Below are 17,239 nucleotides of genomic sequence, written 5' to 3'. Positions count from 1 at the left end.
TTTTATTTAATAAGAATTCCATCAATAAGAATCAGCAAAAGAAAACTAGACACTGATCTGATGAGAGATCTCAAGATGGACACAAAAATATTTCTAATAATCCTAGTTAAAACTAAGGCCGATGGCTGTCTCATGTCTCAGAAATGAGACAGCAGAAGGTGAATATTGACCAACTAAGAGGTATGTGACATGGAAGAGGAGGGGGAGTAAATCACAAATGATGTCTTAGTTGTGCCCCTACCTCCTCCTCCAAAAAAAAAGAAAAAGAAAAATCCACGGTGATATTTGCCAAAGGTTCCTTACAAGCTGGTTCCTAGATGTGAAAGTAAAGAAAAGGACAGCATTCTGAAATGTGCCTTATTTGCACAGCATGATGCCACATGGCCATGAAACATGCCCTTCCACGTATCCAGCCCTTTACTGGACCACAGGTTCAGTTAGGTGCTACAAACTGACATCCAAAGATGAACAAAGCAAGGTCCCAACCTCGCAGAACTCACGATGCAGAGTAAGTAGTCACAGCGCAGAATTAGAGCTAAATTCAGTTTTACTTCGTTAGGTTTATAATTGACTAATGTGTAAAGATTTCAAGCCACCTGCTTTTCTAGGGGCCTGATGTTCGCAACTTCACAAAGGCTGTTACTAAAATGCATTCAGTTAAGTTGTTCAATAATGATTGATCCAAAGCAGACCGACAGCATTCAATAACCTGGAAGGACACACGAGGAGTGTAACCACAATATCCTCAGCTTTCACTCATCGTGTTGTGTTTCTGAAAGGTTCCCACAATGTAATACTATTTGTCTCCCTCAAATAATACACAGCTTCATTTTTCATTTCAGACTCTACCTTGGGAGGACGCTCAGATGCATGAGCCATTAGTGCTCATTACTTGTAATGTCTCAGGGCTTTAGAACAATTACTACTAAGGTTATTGCCTGGAAACAGAATAATTACTGTAATTGGAGTTCATCAGCTATTCATCTTCATAGTAAGCACAACTGATGAGGTGACATTTTGGCCCATTTATGGAAGTCAACTCAGCTGCCAAACACGTGTTCTCCATGAACATAATGTACTGTAGACAACCTTCAACACTGAACAGACATGGGGTGCTTGGTATGGATCAGAAATTGTTATAGGGCACTGTTATGGGTCCACAAAACAGACACATCCCTGCCTCCTGGATGTTTTAATCTAGAGGAGCAGAGACATTACATAATCTCATCAATTCTGGCAAATGCAGGGACAAAAATGCCCAGTGCCAGGAGGTGTGGGAGCATCTTTGCAAGAGTGACATTTAAGCTGAGACCTGAACTAGGAGTAACTTTAACAGTGGGGAAAAGAATATTCCAGTCAGAAGAAACAATAGGCATGGGCTTGGAGCCCTGGGAGACCTGAGAGGCTGTCGGTATGGCTGAAGAGGGTGGGTGAGAGAGTGTGTAGGAATGGAGGTAAGAGACGAAAATAGAAGGTGAACATGCTGAGAGCTGGCATTTTATTCCAGGTTTAATGGAGAGTTAGGTCTAAAATCTTAAGCAGAGGAATGCCATGCTTGGATTTAGGAGAGTATTATGGCAGTGATCCAGGAGAGGATAGAAGCTTCCACTAGATTCAAGGCTTCAAGTAGAGGGAAATGGACATATGTGAGTTTCACTACCCAGGAAGGAGGCCATATGGGGAATTCCAGGAGACAAGCCTAGTTTTCTGGCATGATTGGAAGAAGGTGCTATCTACCAGGAAAGTGAGTGCTAAAGGTCCTCACTGACATTGCGTTGAAAATAGACACTGCATAAATTTTAAGAGTTAAAATTTTTAAATTCTACAATAACTTACATCCTATGTTTTATGTAGAAAACAATTAACCAGTGAAAGTTTTTATAGAAGACATTAAATAGCATCAAGTTTCAATTATTTTTAAGACCGGTGGTTTGTTTATCTAGTGTAGTAAAATTAAATTGTTATTCCCAATTTCACTGGGGATTCGTGAGGCAATATTTGTATTGCCAGAGTTACGTAATGTGACCTTAAATTTGAGCCAGGAAAGCAATAACTGAATTACTTGACAGGGTACACCTAAAAGTCGTCAACTGTTTTAAAAAGACCCTCTCGGGCTGGTCACAGTGACCTGTAATCCCAGCACTTTGGGAGGCCAAGGCGGGTGGATCATTTGAGGTCAGGAGTTGGAGACCAGCCTGGCCAACATGATGAAACCCCATCTCCCCTAAAACAAAAGACAAAAATTAGGCGGGCATGGTGGCATACACCTGTAATCCCAGCTACTCGGGAGGCTGAGGCAGGAGAATCACTTGAACTCGGGAGGTGGAGGTTGCAGTGAGCTGAGATGGCACCACTGCACTGCAGCCTGCATCACAGAGTGAGCCCCTGTCTCAAAAAATAAAATAAAATAATAATAAAAAAGACCCTCTCAAAAGGGTTAAGTGTAGACATACCCACATCCACACTTGCTGAGAATGCCCCTCGAAAGAATCCCTGTAAGTATCACTACTTGTTTTGTTGCTTGGAAAGGCCCCAAAATTCATTAGCCTTGCTTTCTACAGTCATGGAGGATTCCCATGATTCCCGACACACACTTCCCTTTCCTTGGTGTCCCACTGATTCATAAACTTTCTGTCAAAACCCCCACCACTCTTCCTGCACTTGCTTCTATTCAAGCCCCTGCCTTCTGTCTTCAACCCCAAGTCTCTATCCAGTAAAATCGGTTCCACCGTTAACAGTCTGTCTGATGAATCGCTAACAGAAAGCACAGATGCTAGAATAGGACTTTAAAGTGGCATCTGGTCAACTCTTCTGTCTAGAACAAGAAGGGCTCTCTACCATTGCCGCTCTGGGTAGGAGATTTTAAAATGAGCTTCCCCAGGATCATTCCATTCTGATTTAGAAAACTCAAGTCTGGGCCAGGTGCGGTGGCTCACGCCTGTAATCCCAGCACTTTGGAGTTCAAGACCAGCCTGGCCAAGATGGTGAAACCCTATCTCTACTAAAAATACAAAAAAAATTAGCCAGGCGTGGTGGCACACGCCTATAATCCCACCTACTTGGGAGGCTGAGGCAGAGAATTGCTTGAACCCGGGAGGCAGAGGTTGCAGTGAGCTAAGATAGTGCCACTGCACTCCAGCCTGGGTGACAGAGCAAGATTCCATCAAAAAAAAAAACAAAAAACAAAAAAAACCCCAACCCTACCAACATGTTGGTCTTGGACTTCCAGCCTCCAGAACTATGAAAAAATATATTTTGGTTAAGTTATCCCATCTGTTATTTTGTTATGGCAGCCTGAGTAGACAGAGGAGCAGAGCATTGGTGCCTCCCCAACTTGTGTTAATGCGGGTGCATCTTCCCAGCCTCTCCCAGACTTCCCTTCCTCTTCTCCTGCTCTGTGCTTTTGTCCCCTGAACACACAGTGAGGAGGGAACAGAGGGGCTCAGAAAAAAGAGGTCATTGACTGCTGACCTAGAACAATGCAGTTTTGCTTCCTGTATTGTACTTACCAAAAATTCTGCCCACATAAGGGGAATTTGAACACTTCTTGGAGCAGAAACGAAGGGCTTTCTTTCCCCTCCCCTCAGCCAGGAGCAAGGCTGCACAATTACTATGCTCAAACGTCCCCAAGTACAGCCATTTCTTCCTTTTCGGAAGGGTTTTCAAACCTTATTTAACAAGACATCCCACTGCTTACAGGTGCCTTTTCCTCTCTCGAGCCTGGAACTGTGTAATTAGCTAGGGAAGTAGTTAAATGTGTTATCAGAGTCAGATTTAAATGGAAATGTGTCCCCAGCCAATTAAACCTCACACTAACTACAGTGCATGTTAGTGTCCTCAAACATTTGGTTCTATCTGTGGATGCTTTCTCTACCTGGTAAACTATGCAAACAACTGCTAACAGGTCAGGGCTTGCTGGTTTGCCACACTGTGTGATATCCTAAGAGTTTTGGTTTTTTTTTAAATAGGTATACATCCCTGAATTCTCACCCCCTTACTCAACTCAAAACTGGCTTGGGTTTCTTCCACTCCCCTTAGAAACAGCAGTAACATTTTTTGCAGCATTACATCATTCTGGACTTCTTTGCCCTTTTTCTGAGATTCCTGGCTAGCTCACTGAAGAAAAGACAAAGAATTCCCCTTTAGTTGTATGCTTAGCCAATGCGGATCAATACAGAAATGAGACTCACAGGTAGGAACTACGGGTCTAAAGAAAGCAGGTTAAAGGAATAGTGTGTGTACATGTGTCCCAATCTGCCAACTGGTCCCTCTATCCATCACTTCCTTCTCCCCTTAACATGGCAGTATTTTTTGCTGGAAACAAGGATATGGTCAAAGAATACATTGCTAGTCACAGCATTAAAGTTCAACAAAGCGATCTGATTTAAGCAAGAAGGGCTAATTAACACGGGTTTGGGGTGAGGTGGAGAGATATGAAGCTTGTTGGCTTTTAAATTCACTTCTTTGTTAAATTCACTTTTTAGTTAAATTCCCTGCATTTAAGAGTTAATTAAGTCAAACATAACAACTTAGAAATATTCACAGGACTCCTTTCCCATTAAGAACTCATTTCATTTAATACTACAGTTCTTGTCGTAGTGGAACCATGTTACCATTCCATTGGATAGTTACCTCTCTCTGCATTGTGGTCAGTTGAGTTCTTATGGTGACTCCCTGTACCTGCCCACCCAGAAAACTTTGGTACAGATGAAATCAAAGCCCAGGCTCTCTGTCTGGATGGCAGAAATAAATCCAGTTACAATAGAAAAGTAGAGGTGAATGGAATAAGCCACTTATGTCCTGTTTTTTTTCTCTTCTACCAATGAAAGGATAACCAAACCTTCAATGAGACTTTCCATCAGTCAATCATCAGGTCAGATGAGGAAAACTAGTAACATGCAGCTGTGAGTCAGAAAAAGAAACACATACCTGGGAAGCATTATCAATCTTGTCTTAACAACCTTCTGGAGAACATTGGTACAAACACTTGTTACTATTTGTCTGAAAACCAAACATTTGAAAATTCTGGAACCAGGTTTCTAAAGTCCAGTTGGGTGAGCCTTGGGAAATCTGAGCTTGGGTTCTCAACAACAGATCACCAGGGCTACTGAGGAAAACCCAGTGCCACAATAAACCTCCTGTCAATAGAGTGGCATTCACCCTGTTTACCTGAGGTTGGGTGATTATGAGAAGCCTTGGGAGGCACTGTCATCACCAATTGTTAATTGAGATTCTTTCTTTCTTCCTTAGAAAAACGAGTTATTGGCCGGGCATGGTAGTTCACGCCTGTAATCCCAGCACGTTGGGAGGCCAAGGCGAGCAGATCACTTGAGGTTAGGCGTTTGTGACCAGCCTGGCCAATATACTTAAACCCCGTCTCTACTAAAAAATACAAAAAAATTAGCCAGGCGTGGTGGCGGCACCTGTAGTCCCAGCTACTTTGGAGGGTGAGGCAAGAGAATTGCTTGAACCTGGGAGGCGGAGGTTGCAGTGAGCCGAGATCGTGCCACTGCACTCCAGCCTGGGCGACATGGCGGGACTCTGTCAAAAAAAATTATATATATATATATATATATATATATATATATATATAAATTAGCCGAGCTTGGTGGTGTACATCTGTAGTCCCAGCTACTAGGGAGGCTGAGGCACGAGAATCGCTTGAACCCAGGAGGCAGAGTTTGTGGTGAGCAGAAATTGCGCCACTGCACTCCAGCCTGGGCGATAGAGTGAGACTGTCTAAAAAAAAAAAAAGAAAAAAGGACGGGCGCGGTGGCTCACGCCTCTAATCCTAGCACTTTGGGAGGCCAAGGCAGGTGGACCACGAAGTCAGGAGTTTGAGACCAGCCTGACCAACATGGTGAAACCTCGTCTCTACTAAAAGTACAAAAAAATTAGCTGGGCATGGTGGCGGGTACCAGTAATCCCAGCTATTCGGGAGGCTGAGGCAGGAGAATCGCTCGAACCCAGGAGGCAGAGGTTGCAGTGAGCTGAGATTGCGCCACTGCACTCCAGCCTGGGCGACAGAGCGAAATGAAAAAAGAAAAAAAAAAGAAAAATGAGTTATTCAGAGAAGATTCCAGGACACTTTTTCTAATCATAGTAATAATGGCTATAGTAATTATTTAATCATTTGATTAAATATGATTTATCTAATCATAGTAACAGTGGCTGTAGATCACCCAGGTGATCACCTAACCTCACCCTGCCTTCTGGGTGCATTGCAGAATTAAGGAGTGGGAAGTCACTCCAGGACTCTCTGCCTGTCCACCTAAAGTCAATCTGATTTCTCTACATTTTCCTTTTCTCCAATCATCTTACACCTAAGGAAAATACAGACACTGTGATCTCTGCTGAAATAGCTGAGAACATTAGTAAGCGTTAAAGACAGAAAATATTCCTACAGCCTCTACAGTTTCCAAGGCAAGCTCAGAGAAGGACAGGAGAGCATCCTATGAAGACCCAACAACTCTGAGGAAACCTTTCTTCTCTGTCTCTTTAAGAAACAGCTAGTTCTCTCTGTCAGTGGATACTGTTTTCCCCCTTTTGATACACTATTTCCCCCATTAGATCTTGTTACTATTTACCTTGGTTATTGTATTAGTCTATGTGGTAATGGTGTTTTGAATAGACTGTCAAAGGAAAAATGAAGTGGGTCTTTTCAAAATCACTTTGCCAAGCAATTCAGGAAACTTGTAATTTAGAAAGTTCAACCAGGAAAAGTTTTTATCTAACATGTATTTCTTCATAAACTTAAAAAAGAAGTATTTTTCTCTAATAGAACCACAGCTTTTCTTTAAAAAGACAAAGAAGTTTTAATTTGGGTTTATTTTAGGAATATATCCATTTCTGAACCTACATAAGTGTAATAATTAAAAGCATTATGAAAACAAAAGTTACCTATTAATTGTGGGTTTCTCTGGAAAATGTAAATTCAAAGCTCCCCTTATTGCCCTCAATATATCATTTTCAATGTGAAATTAAAATTGTATCTCATCAAAAACTAAACTTATCAGATTATCCAAACACAAATGCACACAGTTTACATTTACTAACATCAGTTTCAAACATCCCAATAGCATGCTTTAGAAAGTGTTTTAGCATCTTGAGCACTTAAGTTCCATATTTTAAGGACTACTTCAGAATCTAACAGATTTTTTAAATCCTCTAAATCACCCCAAATACTATAAATGGTAATTTTAAATCAAAAAGATTAAACATCCCATTGTATGCAGCTCTCAAACCAATAAGCCAGATAACGCTAGAAATCGGCATAAAAGCTCTCCATCCACCACCTGCCACAACAACGTCACACTGGATCTGCCAAGAGGGCCCCGAGCATTTCAGGGGTGGGTGGGATGCCTGACTGCTCCGCTTGCTCTATAGCCCCCAAATAAGTCTAAAGCCAGCTGGCGTTCTTTTCAAACACATACCCACCATCGCCAGCTCCCCAACCCCCAACCACTGTGCATTTTGGGAGAAAAACAAGGATTTAATTTAAATTTTAGAAAAACTAAAGTTTAGTTTTATGAAGAAAGTTATTTTAGTGCATGCCATATACTTTTTGGCATATAAAGGAAACCACGTGCACATAATGTAAGAAGCAGAGAGGGGTAACTTGAGGGGAAGATGGCCTGTGGATGAAGTGGCAGCAAGTAGTGACTGCAGCAGCCCCCTGGGGCATGTGTGCTGTATTAAAAGGCCATGTGTGGTGTATTAAAAGGCCGAAGAGGTCTCCTCTGAGGGAGATCATGAGACGGATATAGGATCCAGACTGTTTTTTGTTTTTTTTTTTTTTTAATGGTTCTAGGGTACAAAAAAAAAATAGTAGAAAAAAATGTTTACGTTGCAGACAGTGAGTAAGAGTGACTCAATTAGACATTCTCTGCTTCTCTCTCAGAAGAGAGGGGCAGCAGGAGTGAGGCTTTATGGGGAAATAACCTAGGTTTCCACGCAGCCCATAAGCAGCTTGTGGGACCTTGAGCAACCCACTAACTTCTCTAAGATTCTTTTGAGTTCCAAAATGAGTGTTTAGTCATGAGCTTTTAAACCTTCTGCTCCAAGGAAAGCATTTACAAAGGACTGAGGTTTCGACAGTGGTTAAAAGCAGCCACTGGCTTTCTGTAAATGAATCCTGCGTGGACGCAGAACAAAACAGATTGACAAATTTAGGCAGGACTTGGTTTATTTCTAATCAGGCAACACTAACTACCCAGTGGCAGAGGGTCTACTAGAACCTGGTCCATATCTCAGAGCAAAATTGCAGGTAAGTAAGACATTTGGGGTTATGATTTCCATCTGCAATGTACAAGGAGAAACATGAAGGTATCAACCAAATCTACATTTATAGTCCTTAGTGAGAGCAAGCACAATCATCATACTAGAAAGGAATGACTTAAGGTATTAGCCTCCATTCACTATGACAAGAAGCACCTCTAATCTACAAGCAATTTAGCGTAATACTGATGAAATATTAAAATTATACACTGGATCTCTTCCATAAGTAATTTTTCATTGAAGAAGTTAGTATCGCTCTCTCTAAATTAATACTGAAGATGTCAATATGTGAAAAGGTTATCCATTTTATTCAAGAGCCCCCTTCCCCTTTTTTTCCCCTCCTCAAGAGTCCATATTACCTAAGATAAAATGGCCAAGGCTTAGGGGAAGTACAGTGTAGCTCCATCAGACATGGATTGAAATCCTAGGAAACTTTTTAAAAGACATAACCACTATATCTAAAATCCCCTTCCTTACAGTGAACACCTGACAGATAAAGTAAAATATATGATTTCCCTCCAGAATCCATAAGATACAAAAACCTGTTTAAGGAAGCTGTTAAACAACAATTTACCCAAAATGAGAGTGAATTTACCTTTGCTCAACTACAAAGTGTCCAGAAGGACAAAAGCAAATCCCTTCGGCATATCCCTGAAGTAAATGTCTGAAATGTTAAGGCCAGTTCCAGAATTTATCCACCCCAAATATCTGAAATTCCGAAGACTTTTTTGTTTTGTTGTTCAGAGTTCCTGATTACTAAGGTCCCCACAGGGATAATTCCTTCCAAAGATTTGTCAATAGATCACAACATCTTTACATTCCTACATAATACAACCTTCAGTTTTATTCCAGGTATGGAGGCGGTGGGCAGGTGATGCCTGTTTGGCAGGGGCGGGGTGGAGGTAGTGGGACTAATATGGAATGTAAAATACCTAAGTTGGCTTATCAACCTCAGTACTAATGACTTAGACTTCTTTCAAATGCTAATGATACATCTGATTCAAGATACAACAAAGCTAAGGATTTTCAGGAATCTAAATGAATTATATCTACACCCAAGGTCATACAGCTCATCAGGGTGAGTCCAGGTCTCAACATATCAAAGCAGTAATCCTGTCTCTGAAGTTCCAAGGACTTTCATTTTTTTCCTTCAATTAAAAAAATACAAATTCAGTATGGAGGCTGGGTTGTATTAACCTACCCGCTGTGGACTTTGGAAACTTAGTCCACATGAACTGCTGACGGATTTAGGGTATTCCTAACCACACCTGGAGGACTTTTCTAAACCACAGACTTCTATATTCTACCTACTGAGCAAGGCACCACCATTAGCCTGTCTTGCAATAATGGTCTCTTTGAAACAAACATATGAATAGCTATAGATGGAGGATGCAGTAAAGAAAACTGATATTCTCACTCCTTTATAGTGACTGTGGTTAAAAAGATGCACTGAATATAAGGAGGCATTGTCCTAAGGGCGTGACAATTTTGTTTAATACTTACAGTAACCATGTATCACAATCCCCATTTTCTAAATAAAATTGAGGCAGGTAAGCAATTTACCTTGATCATACAACCAGTAAATGGCTGAGAGAAGATTCGAACCAGTGCTGTGGCTCCAAAGTCCATCCCCACCACGCCTAACCCTCCAAATCATGCTTTCTAAATATCATACTCCCTACAAACGTACAAATTGCTGAAATATCTACTTCAAACAGAAGTTCAAAACACAAACCAATGAAGTCCAGTCCTGCCTCCTTCAAAATGAACCAAAAAAAAAAAAAAAAAAAAAAGAGTTCACAAAATGCTTAAGTGATAAGGGGAAAATATTATGTAAATGCTTTGCTTCTCCACTGCACACCATTTTCCTATATTATCCTGAAGTGTTTCCTTACGCCCTGGGCCCCTGTGGTGCTTGCAGATGGTTTCTATTTCTAAATCTCTAAAGCTTTCAGGAATGTATTCCTAGACTTCCAAGCCTGCTCAATCACCACCTCTCAGCACTGACGGCCTTGTTGAGTCAAAAAATCTCAGCTTTCCCTGTTTCTGTTCAAAAATGTACTGAGTATGGAAAGTCTGTAAAACATTAAGAAATAATTTTTTATGTTATTTAAATCCTTAGGGTGCAGAAGAAAAACACACTATTTCATTCTCTCTGCCTCCTATTTCATCCCATTTCTGACTTCTAGAGGGAAAAGGAGAATGCTGTTTTAATCACACTGCTTCCTTCTTAGGCTTGTGGCTCCTCAAAATTACAATTGAACTATATTCTGGTGAGAAATGGACTCTGTATGGTTCATTTTTACTCTTGAGAGCATTTACCAGACATCTGTTCTCATGTGACACTTACCTAGATGTCTGCCTCAAAGGCTGTGGCTGGAAAGGCATTTCACAAAAGCCTTCCTTTGGCAGGCTGGGCACTGCTGTGGTTTCAAGACTACCCTTGTATTTTCTCAAGAGAACTTAAATGCCACCTCTTAAGTTACATAAGTATAAGCAGACCTGGGGAATCAAGGAAGGTGGCCATCTTGATATCATGAAATACACTTTCAGGCTAATTCCCGTACAATACATAATTTCAAATATCTACAAACACAAGGACAGAAAACAGGAACCATGATATTTGGTCCCCTTTAGGATTGAGACATCCTACTTCTAACTTAATACTCCTGGGGTCCCCCGGGCTTCATTAATCAAGCTGGAACAAAAATACAGCTGAATATACTGAAATTAGTGATGTCAATTGCACTGAAAGTGTTGATTGACACTTTCAGTTGTTGAAAACACTTTCAGTGTAATTGATATCACTAGCTAATTGAGACTGAAAGGTTGAGGAGCCCTTAAGAGCCAGCCATTCCACACTTAGTCATTTTTAGATATCATATGTAGTTCTTATTATAACCCCAAAATAGGAATTATTAGATTCTTCAAATCCAGTGTCTTTACACTATTTCCTGAGAAACCACTCCAAAAACATTGCCCCAAAACACATAAAGAGTACTTTATCTTTCAAAATATTCTATTTGCAACCTCACAGTTACTTCCTAATCTTTGTCCACTGTAATTAAGCCAAACAGAAAAGCTCGTGTTCACTGGCTTATCTAACGTCTTAAGAGATACAATAAATCTAAAGGATTAGATATAGAGAAAATTTGCTATAACAATAAAGATTCCATACCCTTTTTCAGAGAATATTCAAGTTGTCTATATACCTACTCAGCGTTCTTCCCCAGCAGTTACCTGGTTTCCAGGGTACCAGCTAAGACCATCATTAAGAAGAGAAAGAAGGTGTGAAATAAGTAGGTACAAACTACATTAAGATAAAGGTCTGGACAAATCAAAGCATTTCTTTTCAACAGAATCAGATATCAAGGGCAATTGCTTCTGACAAATAATAGTTCACAGGTCTTCTTTGGATATTTAAAAAAAAAACATTTACAAGAGATCACAAAAATAAGACAGAACAATTTTATAAATCTTTTATTTAGTAGGCATTGTTTATTCCAGCTTGTAAAGTTCAGTAGTGCTTGATGTAAGTTTTTAAGCCTGTGGATGAACGTCTTAGCTTAATGCTCCAGGTACACTGGGATAAATGGGAAGTGAGCTTATTAATAGACTTGCTAGGCTTTCCCTTTCAAACACATATTTAGAAAGACAGAAATTGATTGTTCCAAAGACCAGTATCAAAGCACTATAAAATAATATTCTATACCAACCAGTGTGATTTCAAGTTATTCATAAGATTTTAGAGTGTGTATAAACAAGTATGTATATGTGTGCATGTGTATATACATGACACCTTGTTTTTAAAAATGGGTGTGGATTTTGCAATTTTTACAAAACTACCATGAATATCATAGTCTTCCATTTTAGAGTGATCAAATCTCCTCCAAATGAAAGTTTCTCTCTGATGTCATACTCCGCTTGACCATGGAATGAAAATGGCTTCAAATTGTTCTTAATTGTGAAATTAAAAAATAAGGAGACAGAACGCATCACCTCTTGCACCGTAAGATCCAGGAGGATTATGGATCCTAGTAAATTCAGGATTATGAAGAGGCCTCCAAGGATAGACAGCCTAAATGTTTAGTGCTCTCCCATTGGACCTTTAAACTAGGGTGATGTGGGGAGATAAGGTTCTCTTCTACACGTCACAATGGCAGACTGAGTACCAGTTAAAGAACAGAAATGCCACTGTCATTGTTGGTGCATTTTATCAAAAGGCTCAATTTCTCTACCTGCTAAAGCTTGGCAAAAAAGCTAGCTGGCTAAAAGAATAAGCGAACTGATAGAAATTTTTTAATTCTGTAATAATTTTTAAAAATCGATTTAAATATTATCTCACTCAAAAACCTAAGATTTACTGAATTTGGGACATGCTGGTATATATTTGCTATTGAATTTGTTCTATATTCCAACATACCCCTCGCCAAAAACACAACCTAAAGGAAAAGAAAAAAGAACGTAGCTCTCTAAATCATAATAAACTACTCAATACTAAGGAGTACAGAGGGTACAATCCATGCCACCTAGAAGACAGCTAGACAGCCACCCAAGCCAGTGGATGGGCCCTGATATATTGAACGTGGTCAATATCAAGTTCTTATCAAAAAGGACAAAAGAGATGATTTCCATTGCTGCCACGTGTTATTCCACCAGGATGTACTGACAGTACTTAAGCATAAAACCCTGTTAAACATAACCTACCACTGCAAAAAATATCATATTTGGCTATTTGATATACACGATAAGTCCCTTTTTGTGTGGTAAAAACAAACTAGCCTGAAAATAAATCTAAATGGCCATAACCTGGAAAACAGATCATCTGAAAGAAAATCAGCCATCAAAGGTATATCATGGCTTCTGTTAGGTAATGGGGAAAAAGGAATCATTGCGAACCTAATCAACCAGCTTCACCCCAGCGACTGCCTTCTTTCTCCCCCCATCAGTAGATTTCCATCTGGACGCCATTCGCCTTTTGGAATCCTTAATGAAACAATGAGGTCGGAGTCCAGAGAAAACAGAAAGGATTAGGATCCTGACAAGGTAATCATTTTCTTCTCTCCGGTTTTTGTAGGCCATCTTGTTCGAATAAACGCTAAGATGTCTTAATTTTCCCCAAGTGGTGTCACTGGAGGCAACGCCCACTGAGTTTTGAGGCCATCGTCCCTTAATCAAATGACCGAAAAAGATCTGTCAAACGGTTAATTGATGCAAATTAAGAAAGCCACCCTCACTGCAGTAAGATATGTTACAGGAAATAGAACAATGAACAGTACTAGAAAGGAAAATAGCAATGTGCGGGTACAAAATATTTAATCCACAATTTGCCTTCATCATCATCAAGGCAAATCTTAATTTTGGTCAGTTGAAATCAGCAAGAAAGCAAAAGATGAGAGACAGCCTGGAAAAGAAGAAACATACACACAGGCGGGAAAAACTGTCATTGGTGTCCAAGGGTTTCCCGCAACATTTAGGGCAAACGCCTTTGTTCCTCGGCTCGGGAGGGGAGTGGGTGGCTTGATGATGGAGATGGGATGGGGCTGCCGGGCCCTCCACACCCTGCTCTCCGGCGCATGCGCGAGGCCAAGACAAAGGAATAGGTAATTACAGTCCCGATTCATTCATTTTGCCTGCAGTATACTGGGGGTCTGTTGGCCCGGGCTGTAATCCCGGGAGGTGGTGGGGGGGGGGGGGGGTCGGTCCACAACCCTATAGCAGAAGGCCATTTCAATGCTAGTGTTGGGTTTTAGCCCGCCCCACAGTGCGAGTGGTCGCGGGGGAGACAGAGGTGTGTCAACCCTGTACAAGGTACTAAAAAATGCACCCATGTGCGCTGTGCTAATTTCAGCAGAGTGAGAATTACACGGGCAAGGGCTGTCCACCGAGTTCGTTTCAAGGCGGAAATGTCTCTGGGGAAGCAGATAAGGAGCCTGGCCAAGCGTTCGATGAATATTCATGAAAAGAATGCGGTTTGCAGCCGCGCATTGTGCGTGCGATCGGATCCAGGATTCCGCAATTTTTATTTTTCTGGAAATGGAGGGGGGACGGGGGGCGGGGGGAGCAGGAACCGGGCGCCGGGTTTCAGCTTTAGCGCTTTGGGCAAAAGCTGCTCAACCCCAACCCTGCGCTCCCAGCGCGGCTGAGCCCAGTTAAGGGCCGCGCGCTGTCAGGTTCAAGCCCACACCCCCCGGGCCGGGGCCGGGGCCCAGGGCGGAGGCGCCTGGCGCATTCTTGGAACCAAAGGCTCGAAAAAACAAACCGCTCCGAGGCAGCCCACGGGTTCGTGGGAAGGCAATTCCGCCACGGACGAGCCTGGGGCTCCGATCTGCTCGGGAGGTGCTTCTGAGTGCTCGTCGCCCTGTGAACCTCGTATTCCTTGGCCCCAGAATCAAGATCCAGGAGTCCCATGGGTCCAGAAAACTCGTTTGCCAAAGCAAAAAGCCACCCACTTCCTTCTGATCGGGCCAGATTCCCCATCTTCTTTCTCCCCGGACTCCCGCCCGCCCCACCCCACCCCCACCCTCCATCTTTGGCTGCTGCGCCCCTCGCCCCGAGCGCTTTCTCCAAGGCTGGTAAGGGCTCCGATGACGGAAGCACTCCCTTCAGCCCACAGAACCGTCTCCCCGGGACTCAACGTACTGAGGGGGTTTCGCATTCGGCAATTCCTCCAGTCACCCGCAGCTTCTCTCCCCGACAGCCCCCTCCCCCCAGCTCCGTTTACCAACCTCGCCACCCCCCTCACCCCTCCACCACGCGAGCGGCTGAAGCCTCCCACTTCTGGGCCCCCCATCACCCGGGATCCCCGAAGTGCGACGGAGCCCTCACAGAGGGACCCAGGCCCTTGCCGTCCAATCCAGGCCCACATTCCCGCTGCCCGCTGCACGAAGGGAGAGCCTGTGGGCTGCGGGGCGGGGCCCAGCGCGGTGGGGGACGGAGGCCCCCGGGTCCGCGGCGGCGCGGGGCCACCGGGCGCGCCTCCTTACCGGCTCTGGGTGCCTGCGCAGCCCCTGGTTTAGCGCGGTGCCGCCGAGAGGCCGGGGTCGCTGGCGTCGTCTGGCTGGTGCCTGGCCGCTGGCGGAGGCTCTCTCCCGGCTCGACGGCGGAGCCCGGAGCGAGGAGCCAGTTGGAGCGCTGCCGCCGCCGTCGTCGCCGCTGCCGCTACTGCCGCCGCCGCCGCCGCTGCAGCCTCTGCATTTCTCGCGCTCGCTCCCCCTCCCCTTCCTGCCCAGTGCCCTCCCCCCGCGCGTCCGCCCGCCCAGCCTCCCTCCTCCCGCGCTCCCCGCCCGCCTCTCTCCCCTCCCTCCAGCACCGCGCCCCGCCCGCCTCCCCTCCACTCCCTCCAGCTCCGTGCTCCCACCCCCTGCACTCTCTCTGCTCCCCTCCCCTCCCCTCCCTCCGGCGCAGACCCTCCCCTCTCCCCTCCAGCCCGGACACGCCCGCCTCCCCTTGACTCCCCCCAGCTCTGGGCCCCCACCTCCCCTCCCCTCCAGCACAGTCACCCCCATTTCTCTCCTATCCTCCATCCTGGTCTCTCCCTTCCCCCCACCTCCCTTCCCCTCCCCTCCAACTCTGTGTCCCGCCAACGTTTCCTAACTGCCCTCTATTCAGATCCCCCCTCCGCCTCCCCTCTCCTCTCCTCCATTCCTGTATCCCCCTTCCCCCGCCGCGCCGCCTGGGCTGTCCGTGGGCTTCTCTCTCTCTCTCTCTGTCTCTCTCTCTCTCCCCCCTCATTTATTTGGAACCGTTGGATAAGAAGTGCTCGGGCTCTCGCTCAGACTTAGGGAGCTGCCTCGAGGTGATGAATGACACCCCCTGGCACCAGCTACCCTTCTCAGACCCCAGTCCAGCCCGCTCCCGACATCGACTACGATTCCGCTACCTCGGCGGGCAGCGAGGTTGGGGTGAGCCCCAGCTGCAGGCGCGTCTCGGCTGCGCCACTGCAAACGAGTTGCGCACCTTGGGCGGCTCCGCACCTGCACCCGCACCCGCGGGGCTGAGCCCCGAAGGCTGCAGCTTCGGGGCAGGCGCGGTCGCCGAGGTCCAGCTGGTGGGGCGAGAGACGTCGCCCCTCGGAGGATGCACTCGGAACTTGGGAGAGGAAGGAGGGAAGAGAAGAGGGTAAAAGGGCCGTCGATGTTTTTGATGTCTGTGCTTTAATGGAGGCCACCAATATTAAGAAGACGGGGTTGGCCGAGGCAGCCCGCACGCTGCTGCTCGCGAGCGCTCGAGTCAAATCTAGGGCCAACTGCGGCTTGTCCGGGTGCCCTGGGGGGCGGACACTTGGTTTAGCACCGGGACACAGAATAGCCACCGGGGTAGGAAGATGCGTTCACTTTGCTTACCTGTTGGCAAGAGGGACATACAAAAATAACGTAACGTGACATCGTTGACAACGGTAGCTCTCTGATTAGACAAAAGCCAATTTTACCTTCCCGCAAAAGCCAGTTGACGCCTTTGGAACTTTTATTTGCGGCATTTTGGCGCCCTCTGGCTGTGTTTGGATCGCTTTCATACTCGCCTGCGTCCCAGCCAAGAAAAAATCGATTGAGTTGCAGGTTGTCCTCAGGATGGTTTTGCCCTCATGACCTGGGCGCGAATTCAGGGACAGGGTGGCCCTCCAGAACCGGAGTGACAAACTGTAACCATACTTAGGGAGGCAGACGTCAAAGGCAAGTACATCTGTATTCAACTGGGGAAAGGTAAGTGCATTTTCACTTAACAGGAAAATTAACTAATTATAACTTTAACTTACATATTTGAATTAAGCAAAGTGGCAATATCTACTCAACTGCACTAGCGATTTTGCAGTGGAAACACTTGACGACCCTACTGTACACATTTACAGGTCATAAGAGGCAGCACCAAATAAGATTAATGCATGCCAGCTGGAAATGTTCAAATTTAAACCAAAGGTAAGAAAAAAGCGGGAACTGTTTGTTTTTTCCTGTTTCTCTTTCTG

General features: G+C 44.5%; 1 protein-coding gene across 1 annotated transcript in view; it reads right to left on the bottom strand.

Moving 5' to 3' along the window:
• BASP1 (brain abundant membrane attached signal protein 1) overlaps positions 1-15,535 on the bottom strand; it is a 60,243-nt gene extending 44,708 nt beyond the window's left edge. Inside the window, exon 1 of the mRNA XM_003263150.4 lies at positions 15,264-15,535. The gene's annotated coding sequence lies outside the window, so the exon portion shown is untranslated. The remainder of the gene's footprint in view (positions 1-15,263) is intronic.
• Between the last annotated feature and the right edge of the window lie 1,704 nt (positions 15,536-17,239).

This window comes from Nomascus leucogenys, chromosome 6 (genome assembly GCF_006542625.1).
Source record: "Nomascus leucogenys isolate Asia chromosome 6, Asia_NLE_v1, whole genome shotgun sequence".
In the NCBI taxonomy this organism is placed as follows: Eukaryota; Metazoa; Chordata; class Mammalia; order Primates; family Hylobatidae; genus Nomascus; species Nomascus leucogenys.
The sequence above is the reverse complement of the archived record's forward strand: the minus strand, read 5'-3'. Positions and strand labels throughout refer to the sequence as shown.